General features: G+C 38.1%; 1 long non-coding RNA gene across 5 annotated transcripts in view; it reads left to right on the plus strand.

The window, feature by feature from the left end:
* The window catches only part of LOC113049050 (uncharacterized), a 43,617-nt gene extending 35,996 nt beyond the window's left edge, over positions 1 to 7,621 (plus strand). For all 5 annotated transcript variants that reach the window (XR_003276566.1, XR_003276562.1, XR_003276563.1 and 2 more), the window contains 2 exons: positions 2,360 to 2,405; positions 7,326 to 7,621. This is a non-coding gene — a long non-coding RNA (uncharacterized LOC113049050). The remainder of the gene's footprint in view (positions 1 to 2,359; positions 2,406 to 7,325) is intronic.
* Positions 7,622 to 12,885: the final 5,264 nt, after the last annotated feature.

The following is a 12,885-nucleotide window of genomic DNA, read 5'->3' on the forward strand; positions in this document are numbered from 1 at the left end:
GTGCTAGCAAACTGTCAGAAATCAGGTTTTAGTGGCTTGTTCAGGTCACGCTGAGAGAGCAGCCTCTTGTTCCTTACTGTCTCTTCCTTTCTGTTTGACTTTCCTGTTTCTTTCTTTCTTCTCCTTTTTGCTGCCCACATTTGTAAGTGTATGCTTAAATAGTGCATCTGGGCAATAGTTTGAATACCGCCTTTCATAGAATGCAAAATGTACAGTACGTAGCTCTATATTATTGCTACTTTAATCTACAATATCTTCTTTGTGTTTTTATTTACTTCTACCGATAATTACTCATGTGTATATCCATATCAGCTGATTCATAGTGAAGGTTATCATTCCATGGTGGTAAACGAGTTAGTTTACATCTTATGTAGCAAAGCATTGCAATCATTAAGAGCATCCACTAGCGTTAGGGAAGACAGACATGCAGACACCATCATCACATTATACAAGGTCTTATTGTCTGGCCGGCTGCTTTGCCTTGCGTGGCATGATTTGTGGGTAGCCATCTGTGCTCAGCCTCTTTTGAAATGTGAGAAAGAACATATGCATTTGCATAAGAATAATTGACACTTCAAATTAGCCCTCCAATCACAAAGGATTATTTTTAATGTATGAGGCTCTTCCATCCTGGGGAAAAATAAGGATAAATTATGGTTAGAGATGAAGATGCTATAAGATTTTAAACCTGCAACAATATTTATTATTATTATTATTATTATTATTATTATTATATTCTGAATTGTTAAATAATACATAAACTAAATAAATTATAAAGAAATGTGTTTTCTTTTATACATTATGTATAATGTTTATTATTATTATTCTGCTAAATAGCTAAATAAATAAATAGAAATAAATAATACTAACACAATAGTGTTAATACTAACTAACATAGTGTGTGTGTGTGTGTGTATGTATCTATATATATATATATATATATATATATATATATATATATATATATATATATATAGTTGAGGGCTTGGGGTAATGATTTAAAACGGATTGCAGTAGTGTGATGAGCAGACTGATATCTAAATCAGATGGTGTTTGTAGGTTGTGTGTGCGTTTTAGTGTGTGATTGTGGGCTCATACCTGCTTTGTAAGTGTATGTGGTAGTGCATATGTAATGTTGGTGGAGAGAGAGGAGAACTGAACAAGCACACTGTTCCATTATTGATAACAGCTAATGAAATGAATCATTTCAGGATGAACAGAGGGATAAACTGTACATGTCCCTGGATGCCCACAGAAGCACACAGAGATCTATACACTCGGAAAAAATTTCTTGGATAAATATGAACTACCTTATATCTAATTACTGTGTCAAACCTAAAAAGATTTATGAAAATGATAAAAGTAGGAAAATATTGCACCACTTTAGTGAATACGGTTCCACGCAGTGCTAAATGCATTTATCTAGATTTAGCCGTTTCTGAAAGGCCCTATGACAGGGCTGCCCCTGCTCCATTGGGTTAGCTGTTGGTAGACGGGGTTGATCTCGCCCGCTCTTAGACGGCCATGAATTCATTTGCACATATATGAAAGGAGAGGAGCCCCTGGCGAAGAGATATTTGTGCTGTCTGGTGTCAGATACCAAGGTGGGGGTGTGTTTGTGTGTACATGGATGCTCGTCCTCACCCATCTTGCCTGGTGGAGGAGCATAGGTTTATCCTAATCTCCATGGAAACACTGCAGTATGCCAGGGCTGTACCAAAGCGTGGGTACCCAGGGCAAAGCACTTGATTCAGCGGCACAAGAAAAGAGAGTGATTATGTGCGTTAGTTAGATTAAATAGTAGCAGGATAAACATTGTACGGTTGAATGGAGAAATAGTTGAGTTGGTTCTTATCGTCTTGGTCAGGGACTGTATTTGTTTAGCATTTTCATATTCCTACGACCCATAGTCCCAGATATATTTATTCTCACATCAACACTGACTTCGGCACAATGTGAGACTCCGCTAAACCACAGGCTTCTCCAGGTTATGATTCGCCTTCATACACCGAGCGGATATGTGGAGCATATATTTTTAAACTGAGCCAAATGTGCTTTTTGCAGAGGGTTTAAAAGGGCGAATGAAAAATTCTGTAAATTATTTATAATAGCTGAAACTCTTTTAGTGTTCCTGTTGGGTTGGGAGTGAGACTGTGCTTTACTTATACATTGTCAGATATGTGGTGAGGAGGTGCTTTTATCTACACCAACAAAAGAGCTGTAGGTGGAGGAAGAAGTAGGTCACGTCATTTACTTCAGGCCAGAAAGAAGCAGGGAGATTTTGACTGGTTTAACTAGACGTATAGGAGCAGTTCATTCACACATGACACTAATTATTGTGTTTTTTCTTTCCTTCTAGTGATGCCCACGAGGACGTGCGGTGCTCTTTGATGTGAGAAAGGAAGGTTAGTAGACTCATGACTTGTGTCACATAAAATAAGGGGTCATATCTGAGGTTAAGAAGTGGTCACAGAAGGAGAAAAACAATTTACCAGTTAAAGTTGGTTGAGTTGAATCGAAGGAAAAAAAATTAAAACCCTTTGACTAGGAATCAAAGGCACAATGAACCAAAAAATATATTTTGCTGATCAAGCTGCTGATTCCAAAACTAAGGTGCCAAACAAATCAAGTGACTTTTATTTATATTTAAAGAAACAAACTGTATGAAAGCAGCTTCATAGTGTTATCAGTAATGCAAACAAAATTCAGTTCTGATGTAGCAACTCTAAAAAGAAGTCAATAGTATATATTGTCAATATTTCTGTTAAAGTCAGTTCATGTCATCGTTCAGCGCGCATTTACTGAGATCTCGTCCATTCCAGGATTTTCAGGATTTTCTCCATATAGTGGACATCAACAGGGACCAACAGGTTGAAGGTCCAAATTGCTCTACATGATCCCAGCTCAGGACTAAGGGTCTTATCCAGTGAAATGATTGACCATTTTCAAAAAAAAAAAAAATTAAATATTTTTTTTACCTAAAATGCTTATCATGCACTGCGATGCGCTTCCTAGATTTTGCAATTTAAACATCCAGGATACACACACACACACAACCATTTTAAATAATAAACCGATACAAAGACATACAGTAGATGTCATTCAGCATACCATAACGTCTGAACCGTCCTCCTTCTCTTGTAAACACTGGGTCGGTACTTCCACCTAAATCAAGTTTGACCTTTCCAACATGACTACGTAATGCGTGAGGTCGAGCTAGTGCAAGACGAGCATTTGTGGTTAAAAAGTATGTATATATATATATATATATTTTATTTTTTTAGAAAATGACCAATTGTTTCACTAAACAAGACCCTTATTCCTCAGCTGGAATCGTGTAGAGCCCTTTGAAGCTTTTCAAAAAAACTTTTTTTTTTGCTTTTTTGCACTGGAGTATCATCTTTGATTAAAAAGATAGTTTAGTGGCCCAAACTGCAAATGTACTTCTTATTGCCCCTGTAATCAGTATTTAGTGCACATGAACACTTAATTTAACTGAATCTAGGTGAGTTCTTAGATGGTGTTGCTCTTTTCATTCAGGACAGCAGTGTGGTCACATCAAGCAAGATGCTTGATGCAGGGTTCAGTTCGGGCAAGCGTGGCTCAAGCACCTCTTTCATTTTTCAGAGAAATAATGTGCATTCTGAGAGAAATCTGACACAGATAGGGTGATGAATTCTGCAGAGTCAGTAAAAGCAAACAGATGCTGAAAAACATATCTGTGCCGGTCTTGGACCACACTTCAAAGGTACATGCTTCTCCTGAGGCAGCGTGCTGTATGTAGCAAGCACTTTTAATTTATTCCTCTGGGCTGAAGTACTTTTTGTTGTCGTCTTGATTTTTGTATTTAATTATTTACTCTCTGGGACAAGAGATTTATAATGGAGATGGCTGGATGAGACAAATCGAACAAGCCACTGAAGAAAGTTCTGGCAAGACGTCCACAACATCCTACCTGCAGTTAAACTTCAAAGGAAGCCTGGAAACACGTTAGCGTACTGCTAAGATACGGCTAACAGTATATTAACCAGTGTAAATGCCCTCTCCAGAGTAAAATCTCATGCTTGTTATCGCCTTCTAAGGTTTTAAGAAATATAATACTATAATAACCAAAAAGAGAAGAAGCTACAGGGGGGTAAGTGGAATCAGATAAGTTATTCTCTTGCCCAACAGCGAACAAGAAATAATGAGGGGAGACAGAAACGCAGACCCTCCCAGAACTGTGTTCTTCAAAACAATAAAAAAACAACAACACTCTTATCAGGTTATAAGGAGACGTGTAAGCAAAACCCATGTGATAAGATGAGGAGGAACAAAGGTGAAGACGAGAAAGTGTCGGACACTCCATTATTGTTTTCCTCTTTGTTAGCAGACAGTACATGAAGGTTTTTGAGAACTTGGTGATCTTTCTCGTCAGGCACGTACTGTACTGTGATAATGGTTTAGACTCGAAGTGATTCACGTTTCATAATGAGGCAGGGTTTAGTTTCCTTTGAGAAGTCAAACTCCTGGTCGGTGGAAGGAGTCGTGGAAGTGAGAAGTGTCCATTTCAGGACGCGAGTCAGATCTCGAAGGCGATGAAATTTAAAGCGTCATTTCGTCTTGTGCCTGCATTGTGCTGTTTTGTTTTTATTGCGAATTTGAAGCACAGAAAAGAGCAAAACAATGGCACCTTCGTGAAGAAGTGCCTGCGATGAAGTTTCATTTCAGAAGAAAGATCTCGAGAGCAGCAGTCGGAGGGCCATCCCGAGTCTATTAGAGCCAAACCATTTCAGAATTCAGCTTATGAATGTGCACTTAAAGTCTGACAGGGCAATAGAGACAGTTCATTTTGCTACAATCCTCCATGTTTTATTTCTCATTGATCTGTTCTCCTCAAACTGTACACTTGGATTAAGCGTGTATCTATATTAAAGAGGTATCGTAATACATAGTAAGCCTGCCGACAGACAGCCTGGAATATTGGGAATGTCAGATTCCCTTCTAGTGCTAGACAACTTTTAATAAAACTGGCAAGCTGTGTGGAAAACTTTGTGATGCTTATGAGGCCTCTTCCAGTGTGCTGTAGAGAGAGAGAGAGAGAGAGAGAGAGAGGGTGACGTTCTTTTCAGTTTCTTGATAAATGAAATGATCGTGGTAGCTTGAGCTGGACTAACTGAGCAGCAAGGGATTTGTGAGGGCTTAATGTCAGAATTAGTGCTTTGTGTCAAATCACTTACAGACCCGAGTGAGGAAGAACAACTCTTTATGAAAGAAATACTTTTTTTTTTTTTTTTTTTGAGAATCACCTTTTGATTTCTACTTGAAGAGCTTGTATTTGATGGAAAGTTCTAACGCAAATTTATTATGAGATGAGCTACCTGTAAAATAGTTTGTGCTTAAAATGATTTTGGTCACACTTTAAGGTCCAATATCACTATTCAGTGGGAAAACTATTAACTACGACTTTTGTCTCAATAAACTGTAAATTTGCTGCTTATCTATAATTAGTAAGATAGTTGTTAAGTTTAGTGATTGTGTAGGATTAGGGAAGTAGAATATGGTCATCAGTGCTTTAAGTGGCCCAAAAGAGGTGCCGGTACTCTATTATAGCCTATTTTATTACCGGGGGGGTTGGGGTCTGTGGTCTTGGGTGACGGGATGGGGGGCTTATGATATTAGACTTCGTAGCCTGTAATAAAAGATAATGAATTTCAAATCTTAACTAAACACATTTTTATTCAAAGATCAACCGTCTGTCATTACTCTTTAGTCTGCCACAAGAAACAGCAACATTAAAATCATGAACTCAAATGTCATTGTAAAAAAAAAAAAACAAAAAAACAATGACTGTTGTAACAGTACGTAAATCAGACCTTTCTGTAACGCTAACGTTAATAAGCTTAAACGAAAATAACGAAATAATTGTGTAGCGGAGTATTTTTTGTACACAGTGCCACGAACTGTCAATCACTCCTGTACGCGTGCATCACTGTCCTCCTCGCAGCTGCAGCAACTTGCGCTCTCTCTCTTCATCAAGCTTTAAAACAAAAAGGGGACAAAAATATCATATTGTCTTTGTGCATAGGCTATATATTAATTAGATAAATGAATATCTAAATTTGTGCCTAGCCGCCTACGGTATTTTTTAGAACTTAGAAAAAAGATGCTGCAGCCAATGAGCAGCCAGCGGGGGCTGCAGGACGACTCAACCTCCGCAGACAGTTCTTAATGTTTATCAGACAATAAATACTCAAGATTTTGCTTTAGTATAATTTTCGGGACAATTAGGGCCAGATTCGGGAGTCGGGACAACAGTTTAGATTTCGGGACTGTCCCGAAATTTTTCGGGACGTCTGGTCACCCTACCTGAAAGAGCTGCATTACTTCATTAGCTTGAGTCTGACCTGCAGTGATATCATTCAGACTTGGTGAGGTGTCAGTCAGCGAATCATCTGATTCTGATCTTGTTCTTTCAGTATTCAAAGTCTGAAGCCAAGAGAACATATTAAGTGCTGTTAACTGTATTTGATTATTAAACGAACCGAGTGTACACTCATAACGAGTTTCACACACCTTCTCCGGCCACGTTGAGTTGTTGACACTTACAGTGGGAAAAGCGACACATGCGCTATTCACTTGTATAACTTAAGGGTGAATGGGTAATGTAGTTTCTGCTCTGGGTGGGATGAATTAGGAAGCTTGCATTGTGAAGGGCGCTCTGAAAATCGGCAGTGCAGGTAAAAGATTAAAACCTCTATTAAAACAGATGTCCAAATGAGCGTACCGGTACGCTACAAGCACGTTCTGGGCGCATGGAGAGGTGGAGGTACGCTCAAGAGCTATATTTGGAAGTGGCGGTACTGAGTACCGGTGCGTACCGGCCCACTTAAAGCACTGATGGTCATGCAGAATATATGCTTTATAAGAACTAATAAACAGCCAATACGTTAATAATAGGCATGCTAATGAACAACTTGTTAATAGTGAAAATTAATTCCAATGCTAAAGTTTTACCATGATTTTAAACACAATCACTGACTATATACTGTAGTATTGCCTAGTTTTTTGAACTTGAATTGTAGGACAAATGTCAAACTGAATTAAGAAATGGCCCAAAAAAATTGCTGTAAATATAGTACACTTGAACAAAATTATTGTAGTAATTGAGAAATTACATTTGATGACATGAATGCACTGCGATTTATTTTTGACACATTTTTACAGAATTAAATGCAATTTTAACTTTAATCTCCTCATGTTGAATAATGTTTAATGACACATTTCTGTGTGTAGTGTGGGTCTAAATGACTGCACTTTCTAAAGTGTTTTTCTCTCTGCTGCAGGTTGAGAGCACTCTCTCCAGCACATGCCACCCTCATTAGTGTCCAGCAGCTGAAGACGCGAGGTCACAAACCCAATGAGTTGCCCATTTCATTCAGCTTTGCCGACAGGGAAGGATGACCACTATGACCAAATGTTGCGCTGTGGTCTGACAGCACATTGTGTTCAACAAACAAAGTGGCTTGAATAACCCTTGAACTTTGTGTGGAGTGCATTATTTTTTCAACATTTTCAACTTTTCAACATTCTTGTAGATGTTATCCATTCAATAAACTGTGAATTTTTCTAAAAAAGGGAACAGGTCTTGTGATTTATTTGCTGAACTGTGGGTGATGAAATATTTAATATACTGGGTATTAAAATGATCAGTCTCGGATCCATTGAGAGGGTTGACATGGTTGAATCAGTACCACACTAAGGGACTGCCACACAGGGGAATTATTACTTCAGTCTGAACATGTCACCTCCACAATATTTCTACCATTATAATGTACAATTATCCTTTCTTTCCGTTCTTGGCTCTAAGTTTTCTCAGACTTGTCATTGTTCAAAACTTTCAAGCACACAATATGAAAGAGCAATAATGTCTAGTCTCAATGTCATTGCTTGGATTTGATTTATACACATTTTACACAAGTATTTCACAAGCATAATGCAAAGTAGCTCTCCACGTTTTGTTCTTGAAACCGTTTAGTCCCACCTAATGTGACTAAGGTAAAATGAGTGAGACGAATTTCATGTTTTAATGTCCCAGAAAAGCTGGTTTGCTGTTTTCTCTGGATTGCATCAGGAAGTGGTCAAGATGCACGAATAAAGCTTCTTTGGTCTGGAAATGAAAGTTCATATATTCTGCTCTTTCTGCATGTGTCACAAAGAGTTGATCACATGGGAGTCTAGCAGAACACCTGAACACAAAGCCATGCATTGTGTGTGATCCTGACCTCAATGTCATGTGACTCTGTTATGGCCAGGTGTTGCCTGTATCTGGAGCAGAAAAGACCAAACCGATCAACCCAAAGCAACAGCGAGGAAAGGAAATTTAATGGGAAAACTGAAATAAAATGCATTGAGAGTGTGAATTACATGTGTATGCAGTGAAATGCTAATAGTATTTATTTATTTCATGGAAAGAAACATCAAGATTTAAAAATGAGAAATATCATGCACTATTTACTCTATAGGTCACTTATGACATTTCTGACATTGAGCATGTTCTTGCTTCTATTGAAGCTCAACATGCATTTTGAATCATGTATGCTTCTATTGAATCATCTGGTTTTATATATATATATATATATATATATATATATATATATATATATAAACTTTTCAATAGTTAAATAGTGTAAAAAAAAACAATTTAACAACATAAGATGTTACGTAAGCCTTATCTATATTACCAATGATAAAAACCTAAGAAACAGTTATTTATATATTAAATTTGAGCTGTCACACAGAGAATTCTGGGAATGGCAGTTTATGGTTTGTTACTGCAATGAGTACAAAGTCTTTCTTATATGCAAAATGCTACATTAACAGCATCCTGCTGTGAAATTATATGTAATGTAAAGTTAGATCTATCGCAGTGTTTGTACTGTTAACAGTTGTGTTTTTGCAGTTTTTAAACACTTAAAATTACAATCATTGTCATCATGTCATTAATTTTTATTTATTTATTTGTATTTTTTGAAAGGTAAAAATTCAGAATATTTTATGCAAGGGTTTAGTTTAGAGATGGGACAAAGAAAAGTTTAAAAATCAGTATAAGAATAATTTTGTTTATGGTTAGTTGACATAAAACACAAAAACCCAATGAGCGTGTCTGGTGTCTTTCACTTAAGACCCGCATGAAATCCTCATTTTTCACTGACCGTCTCACTGAAATCACACACAAACCCTCCAGCAGTTGTTCTACTTCCACAGACCAGCATTTAGTTAATTCAGTAGCTCCAGACGCCCTCTCGGACATCTGACAAACACATGAATTCACCATCTGAGTTGTTTCAGTCCAAATCTTCAGATTAATGGTCCCAGACTTGTAATCTATAACGCAGAGATGGAAAATAATGAAGAATTACAAATGACGGGCAGAGGCAGAATCTGATTAGGCATATTGACTGACTGATGTCCATTGTAAATCTATGATGACTGATGTTCCATCTTCAGTTATGAAACACAGTTTTAGAGTAGATCTTCCCAGAACAATGGCACCGGCCGCCCAACTCCACGGCACAATTGAATTGTCTGTAAGCGCACAGAACCACAAAAAGCCCCTCTAGCTTTGCTTTAGAATCACTTACGAATGATCCGAAATCAAACGCAAACAATAAAACTCAATATACCCTTTGTTGACATTTGAAATTTTGAGAAAAGAAAATAAACTGAGAGTGCTTTTAAGGCCACAGAAAGTGACCTTGGTGAGGCCAGCGAGAGGTATCTAACTTTAAAAACTCCATTACCTACTCCAGGACTTGCTCTCTCTCTCTTTTCTAGCTTTATGAAAGAGGAAAGTACTGTGCAGTATTTCACCTTTATCTCCCGATAGCAGGTCTTTGTGTTATCTTATCCTTATTGGAAAGAAGGGAGAAACGGGAAGGAGGGGAAAAGCCTCCAAGGCGTGATACACCACGCACTCCCCACGGATGGTGAGATACCAAACACTTCCTTTCCAAACTTTCCACACTTTCATGCTAAAGGAGATGAGAGCCCGTTGAATTGTAAAGGGAGCTTCTTTTGGATTTCTCTGCAGACAAATAGAGGGATACATCTGAAAAGCTGAGCATATGCTGCAGCACAAGGTGTATGCGCGCCTGTGCGTGTGCGTTTGCGTATATGTACTCGCGCAGAGTCGGGCTGAATAGCACAAAGAGAACTTTTAAAGAGAGAACTGTGACATATTCCCAGAGTGTCTGTCTGCCAGTCAGAATTCCCAAGCATGCTGGGTGATGTCCTCCAAAGCACAGATCTACCTGTGCAAGAGGCCCCTGTGACAGAACACATGCCGCACTGATTTTCACAGATGGGTTTCAGTGGCCTGTGAGGTTTCTCTCTTTCTCGCTTCAAACTGAGAACGACAAGTTTTGGGGCCACACTAAAACTGTAGCAGGTTTTATTTTTTATTTTTTGCCTGGCACCACGTGTGAAGTCTGAATGCGACGGGTTTAGGTCATAAACACAAGCAGACACAGTGTAAACTGCCTGTGAAATGTTAGGCTTCAACAATTTGATTTACATAAAAATGTTTTTACAAAAGGTTTGCGCAGAAATTCATGAGCATGTACAAATGACAATAATTGGATTATGAAGCTAGGCTATTTTGTGTGGTTTCGTTTTTGGTCAGTGCAGGCCTACATTCCATTTTAATACATTTTAAACATTTAGAATCAAGAATCCAGAATCTTGATTCTTGACTTAAGATTTAGTGAAATTCCCATGGCTACTAAGCTGACAGCATTTACTAAAAATTACTGCCTTCCAGCGAATTTTCACAGGTGAAATCCAGTCATTACAATCCACCTAGTCTCAGCCTCAGACGTACAGCCAATGGTCTTGTGAGCATGATGTCTGAGGCTGAGATTGTGCATATGGCACACAAAAGTGGAAACACTTCAGGAGTTTCAAAGTCGTCATCGGATTGGATGAATTATACAGGATTTCCAGGAGATGTGTCTGTCGAGTTCTTTAACGTTCCGCCTGGAAACAAAGTTGCCTGGCGCCAAACCCCCTCACGATAGAAGAAAGCAACTTATCAGGATCAACTAAACGCTGGATTCTCAAAAGTATGTGAAATATTTAAAGTTGGCGGCATAGAATCTTTATAATATGTCCAAGAGTTTTACACACTGGTCTGGTATTGTAGCGATATTTCCACCCCCCGAAATGTCCCGCTGAACGAAACGAACTGTGATTGGTTGTTTGTCATGTCAGTCAAACGTTTTAATGGGTGGGCCTTGACCAAAGTAAGCTGCCATGGATTCCAGACTTTCAGCAGTCAGTCTTAAGTTCTGGCTACACGAGACCACAATAACAGACCAATGTGTAAAACTCTCTAACATATTTTAAGGATTCTATGCCGCGAACTATAAATATTTTACATACTTTTGAGAATCAAGCATTTGGTTGATTCTGTTAAGCGCTCATCATCACAGTTGTAAACACAACTGCTTTATTCTTTCGTAAAGGGGTTTGGCGTCTTTGTTTTCAGCCAAAATGTTAAAGAATGCGGCACGCACATCTCCAGGAAATCCTGTATAATTTAACCAATCCGATGACGACTTCGAAACTCCTGAAGTGTTTCCACTATTGTGTGCCGTATGCATCAGATGTTCAGTTCGTGGTCATGACGTCTGAGGCTGAGACTACACAAGACTACAAACCACCTTATTTTTCAGCGCAGAAATTCTACTTTCAGTGAATGTGCAATTCATTAATCACAGTAATAACTGTGAGAACAAAGTGCAGTAAATGCTCCAGTTGTGTTGAAATATAATAATACAATTAAATAAAAATATAACAAATACTAGACAGAGTTTAAAACATCAAGCAGCATAACAGACTCTTTTTTTTATAGCTAAAATAACTTGTAGCAGCTGATGTGGGAAGCCATGGCCACTATTACGTAAAATAAGTAATCACTGTGACAGGAACTTTGCTTGTGGACGAAAGTTTTCCCCACTTAGATTTACAACGGGCTAAAGTCGGTCGCGAGTTCTGTGTGAACAGTTCTTCATACATCGCTGCACTATTGACAATAGACAAGTTTTTTATTTTTTTATTTTTTACCAAATTAGGCTAATAATGTGACGCTAAAGTGTAATCCAGACTCTGGCAGGCTATTGTTTTGGAGATGCTGGAGATGTAGAAGACCCCTGAGCTCAGACACAAGGACAGTTTAATCCTACTCCACTCTGCATGTTTGCCTTGATAGTCACATGGTTGCTTATTTCTACAAAACCACACTTGGTGAGTGTAAAATGTTTATATTGGTCAATAACAGGGTAGCTGAAGCCTTGCATTCTGTGATTTATTTCTGTTTTGCCGAGTTTAATGCCGTCATATTTTGAGGAAATATCACTGTCTTTATGAGGACTGTGACAAGCCACAAAGACAAAACAGACAATAGTAAACAACAGTTGAATTTATTCTGTAAAATAAGCAGCAATGAGGGGAAGCATGCAATTATAGATTTTAAAGGCTCATATGATATGTTTAATTTTTTTCTTCCTCTTTGGAGTGTTACAAGCTCGTTGTGCATTTGCATAATGCTACCCAAATGTACACACAAAGAAAGAAGGAGTGTTTTCTTATTTAAAGAATTTGTCACTGATGATTTAAATGCGAGTTCTGAGCAGTGTAGAGTATAGCTTGTTTGTTGTTTCTCTGATAACAAATGCAGACATGGTTTTATGTTTACGTGGAAAGATATGCAAAGCAATGCAATGCGTAAAAATACAGTATAAGTCATTATAATCAGTAATTATGTCACCACTGGATGCAATAAATGCCTTGTTTATAATGGGTTTCATTGGTTTTGTCTCATCGAGCCGAGACACAGCATCACAG

This window comes from Carassius auratus, chromosome 30 (assembly GCF_003368295.1).
Source record: "Carassius auratus strain Wakin chromosome 30, ASM336829v1, whole genome shotgun sequence".
Taxonomy (NCBI): domain Eukaryota; kingdom Metazoa; phylum Chordata; class Actinopteri; order Cypriniformes; family Cyprinidae; genus Carassius; species Carassius auratus.